The sequence below is a fragment of the Salvelinus sp. IW2-2015 genome, linkage group LG25, assembly GCF_002910315.2.
Source record: "Salvelinus sp. IW2-2015 linkage group LG25, ASM291031v2, whole genome shotgun sequence".
Lineage (NCBI taxonomy): Eukaryota > Metazoa > Chordata > Actinopteri > Salmoniformes > Salmonidae > Salvelinus > Salvelinus sp. IW2-2015.
Genome location: NC_036865.1, coordinates 15,039,455 through 15,057,474, shown reverse-complemented (window position 1 = coordinate 15,057,474; position 18,020 = coordinate 15,039,455). Strand labels below are relative to the sequence as shown.

Below are 18,020 nucleotides of genomic sequence, written 5' to 3'. Positions count from 1 at the left end.
TGTTTTTGACGCAGCTGCGTCCATCTGTATATCACTCCTGCCGTAAAAAGTGTGCGCCTGTTCACAATTCTCTGCTCTCCTGCACCTGACTTCACCACCAAGTACGCACACACCTGACACCGGGAGACAAATTCACCATTCAGCAGGACAATAACCTAAAACACAAGGCCAAATATCCACTGAAGCTGCTTACCAAGATGACTTTGAATGTTGCTGAGTGGCCTAGTTACAGTTTTGACTTAAATTGACTTGAAAATCTATCGCAGGACATGAAAATGTCTGTTTAGCAATGATCAACAATCAACTTGACAGAGCTTGAAGAAATAAGAAAATAATAATGCGCAAATGTTTTACAAACCAGGTGTGCAAAGCTCTTAGAGGACTTAACCAGAAAGACTCACAGCTATAATTGCTGCCAAAGGTGATTATAACATGTATTGACTCAGGGGTGTGAATACTTATGTGAATGAGATATTTCTGTATTCATTTTTCAATACATTTGCTAGAATTTTTTAAAACATGTTTTCTCTTTGTCATTATGGGGTATTGTGTATAATGGGTTTCTGGAGGCGCAGAAGGGAGGAACACCAACCTGATCAACAAGCACTGCAGTAACTCGATCTACAGTATGTACCTCCAGACAATGCATAGGCTTGGTGCATTAGACTAATAATAATTCATTCAACAACAAACGTCTATCCACAATTAGATTACCAAAGCAGATCAACGAGCACCGAAGCATCTAGACTAATGTGTAATTAGCCATCTCATAAACCATAGAGAGGGGAACATTGCTTTAATGGATATATCACTTTTGTCCCAGTCAAATTAGTGGAAGTATAGGAGGAAAAACAGAAAATGTTAAAGACACAGTATTCCATCAGTAATTGGTAATCAAGGCACTATACACTCCAGGAGCTTAGTCCAAGGACAATCTAAATATTCAAATTAAGAACCTTGGGGTAATTGCTTTCATTTGAGGAGATAATATCCCGCACTAATCAACATGCCGATTCCCCCTTAAGCTACCAAAACTTCAATTAATATATGTTTATGGTTTTTCTTCACAAAAGAACCCGGGCTCAGAGATGGATGGAGGCACAACTAACCTTTTTTAGATGTGATGTGGTTGTTTTTGTGCAAGATCTTACTTTGTTCCATGACTGGGATATAAAAGCTGCAAAACATTTCAAGGTATTTTCAGATGAAGCAGGCTTACAGAAATAGACAGTGCCTTAAATCTTTACAGGACATTTCAATCAGCACTGAATACCAGAGCACTCAGACAAGGCACCACTGAGATAATGCTGCCCACTGACATTTTATTTTCAGAATGTTTTTTTAGCTGCCTATGAAATCAGTGTCCTCTATCGTTTTCAGAACTTCGTCTGAAAAAGTAACTAAATCAAATGGCCACGTCTCACTCAAAGTTCTTAAAAACACGTTTTAGCTGATGGGGAATTCAGTTCGTTCATAATTCTTTGACGGGAGTTGTTCCCATACGGAACAATAACGCATCGTCTCACACCACCGATGACACCTGGGTCATCTTTTCAACTAACTAGTAATGCATGCATGCATACACACAATCCAATCCATATTGATATTGTCAGAATAACTAAGACATTCTTCTCCAGCCATGGACAGTCTTCTTCCCATCAGAGACAGAGAATGAAAGGAGAGAAACACTACTCCTGTAGATGAATGGCTTTCTTCCAGGCAGTTCACACCAGGTCCTTCATCTCATAAAACCTTTAATAACTCCTTATGCACTCATAAATACTACTGCCCTTAAATAAATATTAAGCCTTGATGACGGAGAGGAATTGTCTGGAGTCCTTTCCAATGTCACCTCTCTCTCTCAAAGCGAGAGCTGAGGAGTCTTGAACCAAGCCAGATCCTCGCCTTACCTCAACTTTCCAAGTAGTGAGACGATTGGAAGATTGCCCAACCTCAGTGTCACTGATCATCGTCATCAGCTTAAAACACTCCAAGGTCAAAGGTTACATTTATGGCCCTGCCAGTCCCTGTTGTGGCAGGCATGATGCCTAGATGAGGGACTGAAGACTGAACTGACAGGGACTTCTTAATTTCCCAGGGGGCTTAGTGTAATCTGCTTGCATAGAGTGGCATCCAGAAGGGCAGCAGGGAACCCTGGTCTGGGCCAGCAATAGCTGGCTGGTGAAGAACTGAGAGTGACAGGGAAGGCATTTGTTCAACGCTGCCATTGCCAGTTAAAGGAAAAATCTACCCAAAACCACTAATCCTATAATTTGCAGTGTTAAAACCTCTTGAAGCTAGGGGGCAGAATTTTTATGTTTGGAAAAATAACGTTCCCATTGTAAGCTGCCTATTTCTCAGGTCCGGATGCTAGAATATGCATATAATTGACAGAGTAGGATAGAAAACAATCTAAAGTTTCCAAAACTGTCAAATATTGTCTGTGAGTATAACAGAACTGTTTGCAGGCAAAAACCTGAGGAAATCCAACCCGGAAGTGCCTTTTATTTGGAAAAAACCCTGTTTCATTGCATGCCTATCCTCCATTTAAAAGGGTATCAACCAGATTCCTTTTCCAATGGCTTCCAACAGGTGTGAACAGGGCTGTATCTCTCTCTTTTTTAACCAGAAAGACTCACAGCTATAATTGCTGCCAAAGGTGATTATAACATGTATTGACTCAGGGGTGTGAATACTTATGTGAATGAGATATTTCTGTATTCATTTTTCAATACATTTGCTAGAATTTTTWAAAACATGTTTTCTCTTTGTCATTATGGGGTATTGTGTATAGATGGGTTTCTGGAGGCGCAGAAGGGAGGAACACCAACCTGATCAACAAGCACTGCAGTAACTCGATCTACAGTATGTACCTCCAGACAATGCATAGCGTTGGTGCATTAGACTAATAATAATTCATTCAACAACAAACGTCTATCCACAATTAGGATTACCAAAGCAGATCAACGAGCACCGAAGCATCTAGACTAATGTGTAATTAGCCATCTCATAAACCATAGAGAGGGGAACATTGCTTTAATGGATATATCACTTTTGTTCCCAGTCAAATTAGTGGAAGTATAGGAGGAAAAACAGAAAATGTTAAAGACACAGTATTCCATCAGTAATTGGTAATCAAGGCACTATACACTCCAGGAGCTTAGTCCAAGGACAATCTAAATATTCAAATTAGAACCTRGGGGTAATTTGCTTTCATTTGAGGAGATAATATCCCGCACTAATCAACATGCCGATTCCCCCTTAAGCTACAAAACTTCAATTAATATATGTTTATGGTTTTTCTTCACAAAAGAACCCGGGCTCAGAGATGGATGGAGGCACAACTAACCTTTTTTAGATGTGATGTGGTTGTTTTTGTGCAAGATCTTACTTTGTTCCATGACTGGGATATAAAAGCTGCAAAACATTTCAAGGTATTTTCAGATGAAGCAGGCTTACAGAAATAGACAGTGCCTTAAATCTTTACAGGACATTTCAATCAGCACTGAATTACCAGAGCACTCAGACAAGGCACCACTGAGATAATGCTGCCCACTGACATTTTATTTTCAGAATGTTTTTTTAGCTGCCTATGAAATCAGTGTCCTCTACGTTTTCAGAACTTCGTCTGAAAAAGTAACTAAATCAAATGGCCACGTCTCACTCAAAGTTCTTAAAAACACGTTTTAGCTGATGGGGAATTCAGTTCGTTCATAATTCTTTGACGGGAGTTGTTCCCATACGGAACAATAACGCATCGTCTCACACCACCGATGGACACCTGGGRCATCTTTTCAACTAACTAGTAATGCATGCATACACACAATCCAATCCATATTGATATTGTCAGAATAACTAAGACATTCTTCTCCAGCCATGGACAGTCTCTTCCCATCAGAGACAGAGAATGAAAGGAGAGAACACTACTCCTGTAGATGAATGGCTTTCTTCCAGGCAGTTTCACACCAGGTCCTTCATCTCATAAAACCTTTAATAACTCCTTATGCACTCATAAATACTACTGCCCTTTAAATAAATATTAAGCCTTGATGACGGAGAGGAATTGTCTGGGAGTCCCTTTCCAATGTCACCTCTCTCTCTCAAAGCGAGAGCTGAGGAGTCTTGAACCAAGCCAGATCCCTCGCCTTACCTCAACTTTCCAAGTAGTGAGACGATTGGAAGATTGCCCAACCTCAGTGTCACTGATCATCGTCATCAGCTTAAAACACTCCAAGGTCAAAGGTTACATTTATGGCCCTGCCAGTCCCTGTTGTGGCAGGCATGATGCCTAGATGAGGGACTGAAGACTGAACTGAACAGGGACTTCTTAATTTCCCAGGGGGCTTAGTGTAATCTGCTTGCATAGAGTGGCATCCAGAAGGGCAGCAGGGAACCCTGGTCTGGGGCCAGCAATAGCTGGCTGGTGAAGAACTGAGAGTGACAGGGAAGGCATTTGTTCAACGCTGCCCATTGCCAGTTAAAGGAAAAATCTACCCAAAACCACTAATTCCTATAATTTGCAGTGTTAAAACCTCTTGAAGCTAGGGGGCAGAATTTTTATGTTTGGAAAAATAACGTTCCCATTGTAAGCTGCCTATTTCTCAGGTCCGGATGCTAGAATATGCATATAATTGACAGAGTAGGATAGAAAACAATCTAAAGTTTCCAAAACTGTCAAAATATTGTCTGTGAGTATAACAGAACTGATTTTGCAGGCAAAAACCTGAGGAAATCCAACCCGGAAGTGCCTTTTATTTGGAAAAATCCCTGTTTCATTGCATGCCTATCCTCCATTTAAAAGGGTATCAACCAGATTCCTTTTCCAATGGCTTCCACAGGTTGTGAACAGGCTTTAGACATAGTTTCAGGCTTATATTTTGAAAAATGAGCGAGATTTATCGAAACGCGRRAGGTGTCCTTTGATTGGTTCATGCGCGCGAGAGTTGTAGCTCGACATTTTTTTTCTCTGTAGTATTGAATAGTTTACCGTCCGGTTGAAATATTATCGATTATGTATGTTAAAAACAACCTGAGGATTGATTATAAAAAACGTTTGACATTACGGATACTTTTTGGAATTTTCGTCTGCCCTTCAGGACCGGCACGAGCCTGTGGTTTTCTGAACATAACGCGCAAARCAAATGGAGGTTTTTGGTTATAAAAATAATCTTTATCYAACAAAAATAACATTTATTGTATAACTGGGAGTCTCYTGAGTGCAAACATCCGAAGATCATCAAAGGTAAGCGATTAATTTTATTGCTTTTCTGACTTTCGTGACCAAGCTAATTTGCGGCTAGCTGTTTGTAATGTTTTGTCTAGTGATCGATAAACTCACAAACGCTTGGATTGCTTTCGCTGTAAAGCATATTTTCAAAATCTGACACGATAGGTGGATTAACAACAAGCTAAGCTGTGTTTTGGTATATTTCACTTGTGATTTCATGAAAATAAATATTTTTAGTATTTTTATTTTATTTGGCGCTCTGCAATTCAGCGGTTGTTTACGAAAATGATCCCGTAAAAGGGATCCGTGCGCCAGTTAAGTAACACTAATATGTGAGAAAAATATTTTTAGGTGAACAAATGTTTCATTTTGTCATTATAATAAGTTTGGTGGCAAATGTGAAGATCATTGTGGAAATCTGTTGCAGCTCAAGTAGACTACAAAACCCACAATGCAATGCTCTCTCTGTGGGCTGGCTGGCTGGCTAGGTAGTTATCTAGCAAACGTAGCTACACACAATAATACCAAAGTCAATATCAGCATGTGAAGTAGTTAGTTAACTGTAAACAAACTGCACTAAACAAACTACACTATCAATTCTGCCTTCATTGAATGGAAGGGACATTTCTCTGCATGCTTTTGCTGGAAAACAGTTGCAAAGCGCATTACTCAGATCATATACAACCATTCTCCTTCACTTGAGGGAAAAAAGCTAGATCGATGTTTAAAAGGACATTGCTTCGAGTGTTGCAATCACACTCCCAGTGAACTGCTCGGAGTTGATCCTGCACATGGACCAGTCTGAGCTCCAGGAGAGGCCAAGTCCAGGCTCAGCCAAGCCCAGCAAACCCCCATCCTCCTGGGCCACACCGAGCCTGATTACAGCCTGCTGGCTGCCAGATTAAAACATACATCCACACAGCCGCTCCACTGCCCCCACAGCTAGAGGCTGCTACTGCTAGACAGAGTCTGTGCATCTGGCCTCTAATCAAACAATCCCCAAAATAGAGAAACAATTTCAGACAGAGACAAGGGAGGGGGGATGGAGAGAGAGAGGGGGGGGATGGAGGGAAGGAGAGAGAGGGGAGAGGGGGGGATGGAGAGAGAGAGAGAGAGAGAGAGAGAGAGAGAGAGAGAGAGAGAGAGAGTGAGAGAGAATGAGAGAGAAGGATAGATGGAATCTGAAGAGGGGACACATCCCAGCAAACCATTAATATTCCCAGAATATTAGCTAAGATTCCCCATTAAGTTCTAGTAAAGGATTTTTCTAACTTTAGGTTTCCAGGTAATCTAATAACACAATGTAACAGTAATGTTTTTAMAACATACTGCCGGAAACAGAATGTGAGAGTAACGTTCTGGGAAGGTTCTTGCAACATCAGGCAAAAGTTTTGTACAAACATTGTATAATCATCAGTACAACCGGACAGTTTTTGTGTTATGATAACATTTGCTGCAACCGAATTAATGTTTTGAGAACTTTCACAGAACCAATTTTGGTTAGCTGGGATGGCTGTCAACATACACACACAATTATTTAATGAGAATAGGGCAACCATCAAAGCCTCAACAGAGACATAATAAACATACTAGTGATGAAACCCTTCAAAGATAATAGCCGCTTGTCATTAGTACAGTGTATTACCACAGAAAGAAATCCATGTACACACACACACACACACACACACACACACACTAAACATCAGGAGATTTTGAGTGATTGTATTGAGAGGTAGAGAGAGGTATGAGAAAGGTTTGTGCGTTGTCATCCAGATTGAGGCTTGACCTTTCATGATCCTTTCCTAAGCTATGGGGCCTGCTGATCCTCATAGAGACAGACAGTGGATGGACAGACAGGGGATATGCATGATGGGAATACTGCACTGCATAGCGCACTGTGCAGAAAGACTCATATGAGGCAAAGTGGAATTGAGAAGGTGAAGAAAGAGCTCTAGGAAAGAGAGGATGACCGAAACATGAGGATGGGATACATACTGTAGAAAGGCGGAAAGCGAAACAAAGAGCTGTGCGATAACTATTCTCTTATCTTTAATTGGTGTTTTCATGTCATTTCCATGGTTCGATATATAAATTATTGTTGCATGTTTTTTGTATACTGTAACAACATTGTTGTACCCTTGAATGCTGACAGACAGACAACAAACAGACAGTGAGACTATAGACAGGGAGATTTATGGTTGGAAATGGCCTAAGAAGGCCCGCTCAAACCAAGGTGACACTGAGAAAATATGCACGCACATGCACACACACACACACACACACGAATGCACACATTCTCGTAAACACGTCACAGACACTGTTCCCTCTCATGCTTCAACAAGCGTCTGTGTTTCCACGCAGTGATCCAATCAACTCTCACTTGTGATTGTTCTAACTACCTCTAATTCCTACCTGCTCCCTGTGTAATTATCTCGTCTACGTTCGTTCAAATTATAGGCTGCATCCCCAGTTATAATCAGTGGGCTGAAGCTCCACTGATACAGGAGCAGGTCACCGTACCGTGAGATAAATACAGAGACGGCACAGAGACAAGGAGGACAAGTACAGGAAATATATAATCATGTGCCAGTCTGGTCACTTACATCCATATGGAGTAGATACATAAGAGATGTAAGTTTAAGTGCAACAACTCTGACTGAGGATACCGGTTCTAAAGCACTAGTTCAAAATAACATTAGCTACCACACTCTTCCATCGACTTTTATGTTACATCAAATTACACGTTAAATACTTGACAATGGCTTGTGGAAATATGTAAAATTGTCAGACCTGAGCCTAGACTCAATTACCCACAAAGAGATTGAATGTGGTCAGAAGATAAGTGTTTTGTTGTTGTTTGTTTATTTAGGCGAAGGCCAGCCAGGCTTCTGCTAAGCCTGCTCAACATGTGGATGCAAGAAAAGCACAAACATACACATGGGGGTACGTAATACAAACACTCATTCAAATTACAGGCTACGACTGCACACACACAAACACACATGCGCATAACACACGTAAGTGCACACAGACAAAACAAACACTCCAACATGCACTCACACACAAACACACATAGGCTCTGAAAAAAATGACTTATTTAAGCAGGAACTCAGTTCCCCCCAAGGTGACAGGGGCTAATTAATGAGCTGATGTGCGTGCCAGCCAAAACTCTATAAAACTGTGAAAGATTGCAGCTTTAAAGGCATTACCTACAGTGGTTTCTCCACGGTAAGCCATGCATTAAAAGAAGACTAACTTTACAGAAACTGTAAAACGGTACAAATAAATGCATATTCCAGGGGTAATAAAAACTATGATATTTTAGGTCAGTACTCTCCTCACTCAACAGCGGCAGATGCTTGGCTGTTTATGCATTTAGACAGTTTCCACAAGGAACCCACAATGCTTTGCTTTCACCTTGAGGAGGAGGCACTCCATTCCATTTTTGTACAAGTATCATGCTATAGTAATACAGTAGGAGGGAAGGAAGGAGGGAGGAATGAAGGAAAGGGGAAAGGAAGAAAGGAAGGAAATAAGGACACTTCTTGAATTAAAGTGACATATCCTGGGGCGGCAGGTAGCCTAGTGGTTAGAGTGTTGGGCCAGTAACTGAAAGGTTGCTGGATTGAATCCCTGAGCTGACAAGGTAAAAATCTGTCGTTCTGCTCCTGAACAAGGCCGTTAACCCACTGTTCCCCAGTAGGTCGTCATTGTAAATAAGAATATGTTCTTAACGGACTTGCCTAGATAAATAAAATAAAAATCCTTGGGACAAGTTAGAAACAGTATCACACTGGGGAAGTCAAGTATGGTTATGTCTTTAGTTATTGTACTTTACAGTTCAGAATGTTACAAAGTATATATTTTCACTGTACAGTACATTACACTACAAGGAGCACCCTCTTCTCCAGCTAATTCAACTGTACTGACAGTAATGAGGGATGTATAAATATTTAACATAATGCCTTTTGAGTCATATTGATGACGAGGGAAAGGCTTGACACCAGGGAGCTTACTGTGAGTGCACCGTGATTAAGTATCATAGAGAATATCTATACATCCATCCAAGAAAGTAATTAGCTACTGCTCTGCTCTCCCTCGGCCCCCTGGCTTAACCCAGACAATTTGTCCTGGCCATTTGTCCTGACCACTTCATCTTACCAGCCAATCTCTGAACTCTTTGTTATTATGCTTTTCGAAAACGCTCACAGTTATACACTCCAGTGAAAAGGTCTACCTTAAACAGTATGCATGTTTTCACTCAGCACATATAATATACTATATAATAGAATACACACTTAATTGTACATTTTACAATGGAAATGGATAAATTTGCTGTCACAATACCCAACTTCACACATCCCGTTAAGGCCTGTCCATCTACTGTACCTTCTGTTTTCTGGGCCCAGCTGTAGGTGGTCAGAGAGAGGAGCGCCATGCTTATCTCCAGCCATCTGAAGAGACATGGCCCCCGTCGCATCATCTGTCAAATGTTATTGCCTGCCCACCTGGATGGGAGGAAAAGAGGGATACATCATTAAATGGCCAGAGATAACACATTTCTGCCCAGATTTTCTTGTCCAGCACACACCTGTTAGCTAAGACTGCTCATAATGAACGTACGTAATACTCATTCAAATTACAGGCTACGACCGCACGTGTACGTAAGCTACACACACACGCAGGCGGACAAACAAAGACAGACACACATGCACAGAAATTGTACAGAACAGCCAAGGTTGTTACTGAGCCATTGTGGGACACATGTGCAGGCAATGGGCGTGTTGCTCACATTCTGTGTGTACGTTATCGTGTGTGAATTGGGTAGACATCACATTATCCCAACACAATAAATGCATCAACAAAGGTGCAAGTTGGAACCAAATAYGGTTCTTGATAGCGATGCCATATTGGAAACATTTTTGGATCACTGAAGAAACATAAATGGGATGGTTCTTTAAAGAGCCCTACCAAAAAAAAAATGCTAAAGCTCCAAAGATCCATTATTAGTTTCACAAGGATCCAGCATTAAAGGTTCTACGAAGATCCATTATTGGTTACACAAGGAAACAGCATAAACGGTTATAAATTAACCCTGGCCCTAACCATAACACAACCCTTTGAASCACAGCATTGATGGTTCTACGTAGATCTCTAAACGTTTCTGTATAGAACCTAAATCCAATGGTGGTTCTTCAGGAATTTTGTTAAAATACATTAATTCTTTAAACTGTATTGAAATAATAATCAATCATGACTAAACAAATCTCAAATGTACCAATAGTTTATTATACAACCAAGCACAAAACAAAGCAGAATGTACAATTTCAAACGAAGTWCCATTTCATTTCAAACTCAAAGTACAATTTTCAACAAAGTATAATTTCCATTCATTTCAAAGTACAATTTAAAACAAAGTCATTGTTCAATAATAGAGGTACAGTATAATCTAAGAAGTGAACAATTATCTAATTGTAGAGCCCTACACTAATGGCTTTCAAAAAAGTAATGAGTGTTCCAAAATGTKATAACGACAAGTAACCAAACAACTGTGCTGATCCTCTTTGAAGATATATGGCAGCAGGAATATGGCTCTATTGACCATTTGGCCTGAAAAACAGAATTAAACATCTTAATTCATCACACCTCCTATATTGTTATTGAACATTGCTTTAACATTCCCTGCCCAAGTGTGAATAAGCATCCACTGTTGCGCCACCTAGCCTGCCCACCACCATTGAAAAATCAGTGGAACCCCCTAGCAGCTGCCCACTTTATACTGAACTTTAAGAGTAATAATATAAAACCACAGACCTACTTTCTCCACCTCTGTTCGYCAGCCATCTAGCAACTGCGCACATGCCATCTTCAGGGGACTCTTTGGGGCCTTCTCAACTACATTGACTGCCATTTTATGCAGATTGGTTATCAGTAGCTTGTCCACGTCCTTGTGCATGAGTGCTGTCATCTCTTCCAAAAGCTAGAGAGAGAAGAGAGAGAGAGAATAAACCATAAATTATGTAAATCCATGATGTACACACATTATGTAAATTAATTAATCTATTGTATTTTATTCATGAACTAAATGAGATCAACTAAATAGGTCCTCAAAATACCAGACAAATATGTCAAATTCACRATAAAAACATACAGTAACAGTTGAGACTTTCTAAGAGTTAATTCCATCATATATATTGTAAATACATTCTGTACCTTCATTCATTGTTTTCATTAACTAAATGAGATAAATTAATAAATAGGTACTTAAACAAAATACCCATTAAATATGCTATTATTTTTTACTGGCAGTAAGGGGCACTGTTTGGCAACACTACTAGCTAGCTACATTTCTCACTGCCAGCGTGAGGTGCTCATTGMCCCAAAATATAGGCATGGCATTTATGACTAAAAAGTGAAAAGATAATTAAACGGACAACCCACTTATGATTCARTGATTCACATGTGAAYCAACAATCACCAAGATTACTATCTATCTAATATTTCATTAAATTGTGTCCCTTCCCCAATATTGTCAGCTTAATATGTTATAGCTAACATCATGCATGATYCTAGCTAACGTAAATAGCTAGTTAGCTACACCGGGCATAAACGTTTGCTGTACACCACTGTGTTTTGCTAACATTATCAAGTCACTGTTCGTATTTAGCGAGTGATAGGATTTGGTTCAAACAACTAACACCTCACATGATGATATTACTGACAAGTTTGTTTTCTAGCTAACTTGGAAAACCCAAGCTAGCTAGCTAACTCATCTGACTTGGCCAGAGATACTTTTGCGATCTGACTTGGTACGAGCATACCAAGCTTGGTAGATATCTAACTTAGATAATGTAGCTAGCTAGCTAACATCACATGGTGCATGGTGCTAAATAGCTAGCTAGCTAGCTAGCTGCACCATGTGTGAGAGTTCCCTGTAAACCAAAGAAGCAATACTGTCTAGCTTGTAGACAGCAAACGTTAGTAGATATAACCAAAGATACTGGTAACTAGATAGCTAACTAACYTTAACTAATAACTACAGGTTTAACATTGTGTCTGTGTTATAACTTTATCTACCTTACTGTGCTCCACCAAGTCAGATCAGTTAGGTAGTAGCTATACTGTTCACTGACAAATTACTGACATTTAGGAATATTGTTTAAAATAAATTATAATAAATTACGCTAGACGAATCTAGCCAACTTTGATACTCACCAAAATGTTCCATCAGATGATGATGTAGCTATMCTGCAATTTACCTCAGAGGATCAGATGAGAGCAGGACATAAACCACGTATCCACAGTTTTTAGTCATGCCGTATAAAAGAAAGACGACAGGTGTTTTGGAGTCAAGCAATGATATGCTACGTTGTACTACACCTGCGACTTGGAATAGCATTATGAGTTCATAGGCAGATTAAATAAATCAGTTAAAGCATTTTGCTGGGCTTTCAACATCAATTTGATGTCTCAAGGAGAAATCATGGCTTTCCATGCATCTACTGTACAGTATATGGCAAGCCCTAACCCACCAGATTTCATTATAGAAACAATTTTCAAACATATCAATGAGTAGCATGCATTTTMTTATTATAAAAAAAAAACATTTGGATATTTATGCAAAAGATTGTAATGCATATCAATCAGAGCATGTTGACTGATGAGCAGAGACACATCTGCAGGCTTCCATACATTTCAACCTTTTAGAATTCTGAAGAACAGTAGATGCCATGTCAAGAAGCCCCACTTAACTCGAAGGCTCTTTATCAGTCAAGAGTTCTACAAGGAACCTTAAGAGTTGATGAAGAACCATTTAAGAACCTTTTTTTCCTTCTTCAGTGTATTCAAATCCTCGCTGTACACATCTATCACAGTAGACTACCAAGTGTGTTCTTGTCACTCTATGTAGCCTATGTGATTGAATTACCCAGTACACGGCACATASATATATTTCCCTATACAGAGGCAAGGTGTCTCAGAGAAGAATAMAAGTGTTTTAGCTTTTATCTGTAAGGGGTATTTTGAGTCAGAACTTCCTCAGTCGATTTATTCTGGGAGAAGGAGATACGCTGCAAAATTTGATATTAAACCATACGGTGGCAGGGCAAGCAGTCACAGATATCCCCCGGACCATATCAAAGGCCTGTTTAACACAATCAGCGTCTCTGTCAGTCATCTTAGCACARATGCTGACAGAATAACTATGAGACACAAGAACACATACATACCACCAAGACAAACATTTGAATGTTTTCCATTTTTGTAATTTAGCKGATGCTCTTATCCAGGGAGACTMACATCCAGACAGACACACAAGCACGCACACAAATCATAGATATAACTAGCGGATTACACAAGGGGATAATGGAGAACAACCCCAGCTGTTGTATCTCTTCTTCGACTGCGACAATTCKATTTTTTTAACGTATTCTCTCCCTCTAACTCTCTCTCTTTCTGCCTCTTCATATCTCTCGCTCTCATCCCAGTGGTGTTCCCTTTGAAGCCAYGTTCATTTCCCATGTACATCTATCTGTCTTAACAGGGCTGATCAGTACACGTTTGAAGCCAGTCTTCAGGGCCCAGAAACTCTGGAGAGAGGGGAGGGCCATCTTTCAGGATTCTCCCCAGACGACTTCCTGTCTGAACCTAAACTGTCTGTCATAACATCCCTGTCCTCATGGGGAAAAAGAAATCCATGTGACTCTAGGAGAAGAGAATAAGGGGAGCARAAACTTGGTGGCATAGTGAGTCAACTGAATGTTTTCCTGGCGTACAAGGTAAACAAAGCCATGAGCATGTTTTCTAGCCACAACCCAGGCTTTACTYTGACTCTAAAGGAACATGCTGATGGTATTGGAGGAAGATGGTGGTGAAATTKGAAAATTGTTAGTTGATGTCATGTCTCCGTTCCTTCTTTTGTTTATCACAATTGCTCCAACTACCCCAATGGGATGGTGGACTACTGACAGGGTGTAAAGTACTTAAGTAAAAATACTTTAAAGTACTACCTAATTAAGTAGTTTTTTGGGGTATCTGTACTTTACTATTTATATTTTTGACAACTTTTACTTCACTACATTCCTAAAGAAAATAATGTACTTTTTACTCCATACATTTTTCCTGACAKCCAAAAGTACTCGTTACATTTTGAATGGTCATTTCTACTGCCTCTGATCTGGCAGACTCACTAAACACAAATGCTTTGTTTGTAAATYATGTCTGGATGTTGGAGTGTGCCGCTGGCTASCCATAAACAATTTACAACAAGAAAATTGTGCCGTCTGGTTTGCTTAATATAAGRAATTTGAAAATGTACTTTTACTTTTGATACTTAAGTATATTTTTGCAATTACATTTACTTTCGATACTTAAGTCTATTTAAACCAAAATACTTTTAGGCTTTTACTTAAGTAGAATTTTACTGTGTGTCTTTCACTTTTACTTGAGCCATTTTCTTAAGGTATTTTTACTTTTACTCAAGTATGACAATTGGGTACTTTTTCCACCACTYACTACTAAATGTGTAACGTTTAACTATGTCCTTTACTTTGGATGATACTTTTTATATGACAACATCTTTGGAAACATACTGTAACTACAACATGATTCTCAACCTCTAATCTCTGCTGCGAGTCTGTATCTCAGTCAGTATCTCTTGTAGGACATTTATGTGGCCGGAATAACATAGTGGAAGTGAAGCAGTGAGATCAAACAGATTGTGTCGAGGGGGGAGGGGTGGGGGGGAGCGAAGCAATCACGGTTATGGATAACATGGAGACTGACAAGGCTGGGCTTTATCCAGCGAGGGTACAGTAGGAGCCCTACTCCATCTGAAATAAAAACAGGAACAGCTTCTCAGCTCCTTCTCCTCTCTTTCATCAGACTTTCTTTTTCCCCGACTAGCTCTTTTCTGCTTCTGAGTGTRGGAAGTGTCTTGATAAAAGGGAATCATATCTTTCCATTACACATGAAAGGAGTGAAGAGCTGATCTAACACTCATGGTACCTGTATAATCTCTTTTAACATACCATCTGCTGGCAGCCACTTCAAGCTTGTCTTCATCCTCGTCAATAACGAGGATGACTTTTGATATCAATCACGCTCGGCAACTAAAGATTCACATGCAGGACATGGCATTTGAAGAGGTTTTTCCATGTTCTGATGATTCTACAGTACAAAGGTTGAGCATATACTGGATGTATATAAGTAGGGGTCAACAAAGTTGAAAAGACACTTTGGCATTACAACCTAACTTCAGTTGAACATTTTGCCTGTTGGTCAGGGCCATACAACAGATTTCCGAGGTTTCCTGTAGAAGGCTATATTCTAGTCTACAGAGTTGTGGACTCGAGTCACATGACTTGGATTCGAGTCTGACTCGAGTCACAAATTTGATGACTTGATAGAAAATAAAATAACTTGAGACTTGACTTGGACTTGGAGCCTCAAGACTCTGGACTCGACTTTWACTTGAGACTGATGACTTGAAATTATCTGGCCAGGTTTTGTAATGTTTTGTCACTCATTTTGTGGCACAGAGTCTACGTGGATTAATCTACACGCAGCCAGAGATGGTAGCCGCAGCATCACCCTTGCAAAAAAACTTCAACAGATTGGCTAGTGAAACGCACACTCTGCACACTGATTGGACCAGCAAACTGTCAATCAACACAGGTTGGGTGAGCTAGAGAACAAATTGCTGATTTGCTGTTCGGGTGCAGCACAAACATCAAATTGTAGAGAGAGAGGATTGCCATAATAGATAAATATGCAGCTCCAAAAATGGTTTGGTGATCAATAATATTAACTTAACAATTACTACCATACTGTAGGTCTACTGGTCTTTTGGTATGTAACAATTGGTTGATATTTTACTTATGAAGCTTGTGATTGGAATTTGTTGTTAAAATCAAATATTACTGTGGCGAAGACGCACCATAGGCACTGCTCTTCACTTGTACTCCACAAACTCCCACCAGTGGAGGACTTTTTTTCTCCCGCTGAAATGTTTGCTCTTGCTTTCACACGTTCAAATGCATAGGACCTCATGTGGTAAATCTATATTCCATCTAATACTACAATAATTGCAAGCGTTTCATCATTACATTACCTTACTGTTTATTGTAACACGTAGACATTTCCATTTCATGTTTGATAGGCCTACTACAATACATTTTCATTTTGTAGCCAACCATTTCTTACCCTGCTCTGAGTGGGCGCGATCTTTATAGTGCACATGAACATTCGCAAGACTCATGAGGAAGAAAGTCTGTTTATTTAATTCAACGTATAGATTATTTTCTTCATGATTCCCGGATTATTTTGGTAGTTCTATGTGTCTGTGTCCAATGTCTCTGTCATTTTTGCTGTGCGTAATAGGAGAAATAGAACTAGAAATCGGCTACGTGGCCTGTGCTCCTTCGAGTCAGAACGCTGAATAAAATAACATGATTGTTCCATGTATGCATGGTGTTGGAATATCATTAATAATCATAAAGTTTGATTAAGATGAATGTAMCAATGTAACAATGGATGTGGAAATCGCCTGTTACATTGTAGAACCAGTTTATTGGTTGTAATTGCCAATTGAGTAATTGTATGGTCCTGGGGGCCAAGTGCTTATTATGCAGGTCTACCTGTTTGAGCTCCTGTTAGACAGATTCGATTTGGTTTCTCAGATAGGACAGGTTAAGCCTGATACAGAGGCTATTTCTTTTGGGTTATTGCCTGTGTATATTTGGTAAACCTACTTGTATATTTTGTATGATATGGCGCTTTCACCATTGGATCACCAAGACCTGTAAATAAATCTACACTCTGAGCATGTTAACCTGCCTTCTGCTGATTTAATGTGCTRACCACTGCTACAAGATCCATATTTTACAATTACATAGGCTAATAATTGCAGACAAAATAATGCAAAGGGCTGTCCTGTAGCCTCGATAAATAGACAACGATTAGTGGTTGAACAAGTCGTTGCATGTYCAGTATAGATTTGTTTTTGACTTGAGACTTTWCTTGCTCTTAGAATGCACAACTTGGAGTTGACTCGAGTCTTGACCCGTTCTACTTGGGACTCGACTTGAAACTCAGATCTTGTGACTTGATACTTACTTGTGACTCGAATAATAGTGACTTGGTCCCACCTCTGCTAGTCTATAAGAAATAAGTTGCAGTAKATTTCAATATACACTCAAAACAGTTGTTGCTGTGTCCATGTGTATCCTGAGTGGATATAAGGCATATAAGCTGTGCTTCAGAAATGCCTGTCCAAAGTCTGTCTCTCTCTCTCTGTTCAAGTAGCTGATGAGACAAGAAAGAAAATAAACTATATTGTCTTGTCACAATCACTGAGTAGATGTTCTGAGCATCTACAGGAACAGAGCCAGAAAATACAACATCCACCCCTGCAGAAAGAAACCATCAAGCAGTCAATTACGGCATCTAGTGTGTGTGTGTGTGTGTATGTGTGTGTGTGTTTGTGTTTGTTGGAATTGTTTGTGGGTGCGCATGTGTTTGTTTGTGTGCATGTGTGCGTTTGTTTGTGTGTGCGCGTGTGCGTGTTTTAATCATCTAAGGATGTGAATTGTTTGTGGGTGCGCATGTGTTTGTTTGTGTGCATGTGTGCGTTTGTTTGTGTGTGCGCGTGTGCGTGTTTTAATCATCTAAGGATGTTCCAGTTAATGGGTTAGTGTAGGTCCCAATGCAGGCCTCCAATGTTGCACATTGCACTACTTGTCTGAGGCATCAAGACTCAATGATGTAATCCCATTTGTTTAAAAATGGCCTGGCC

At 39.9% G+C, this 18,020-nt stretch overlaps 1 pseudogene; it reads right to left on the bottom strand.

Annotated features, from left to right (window-relative positions):
* The window catches only part of LOC111951947 (protocadherin-15-like), a 326,670-nt pseudogene that overhangs the window by 280,521 nt on the left and 28,129 nt on the right, over positions 1–18,020 (bottom strand).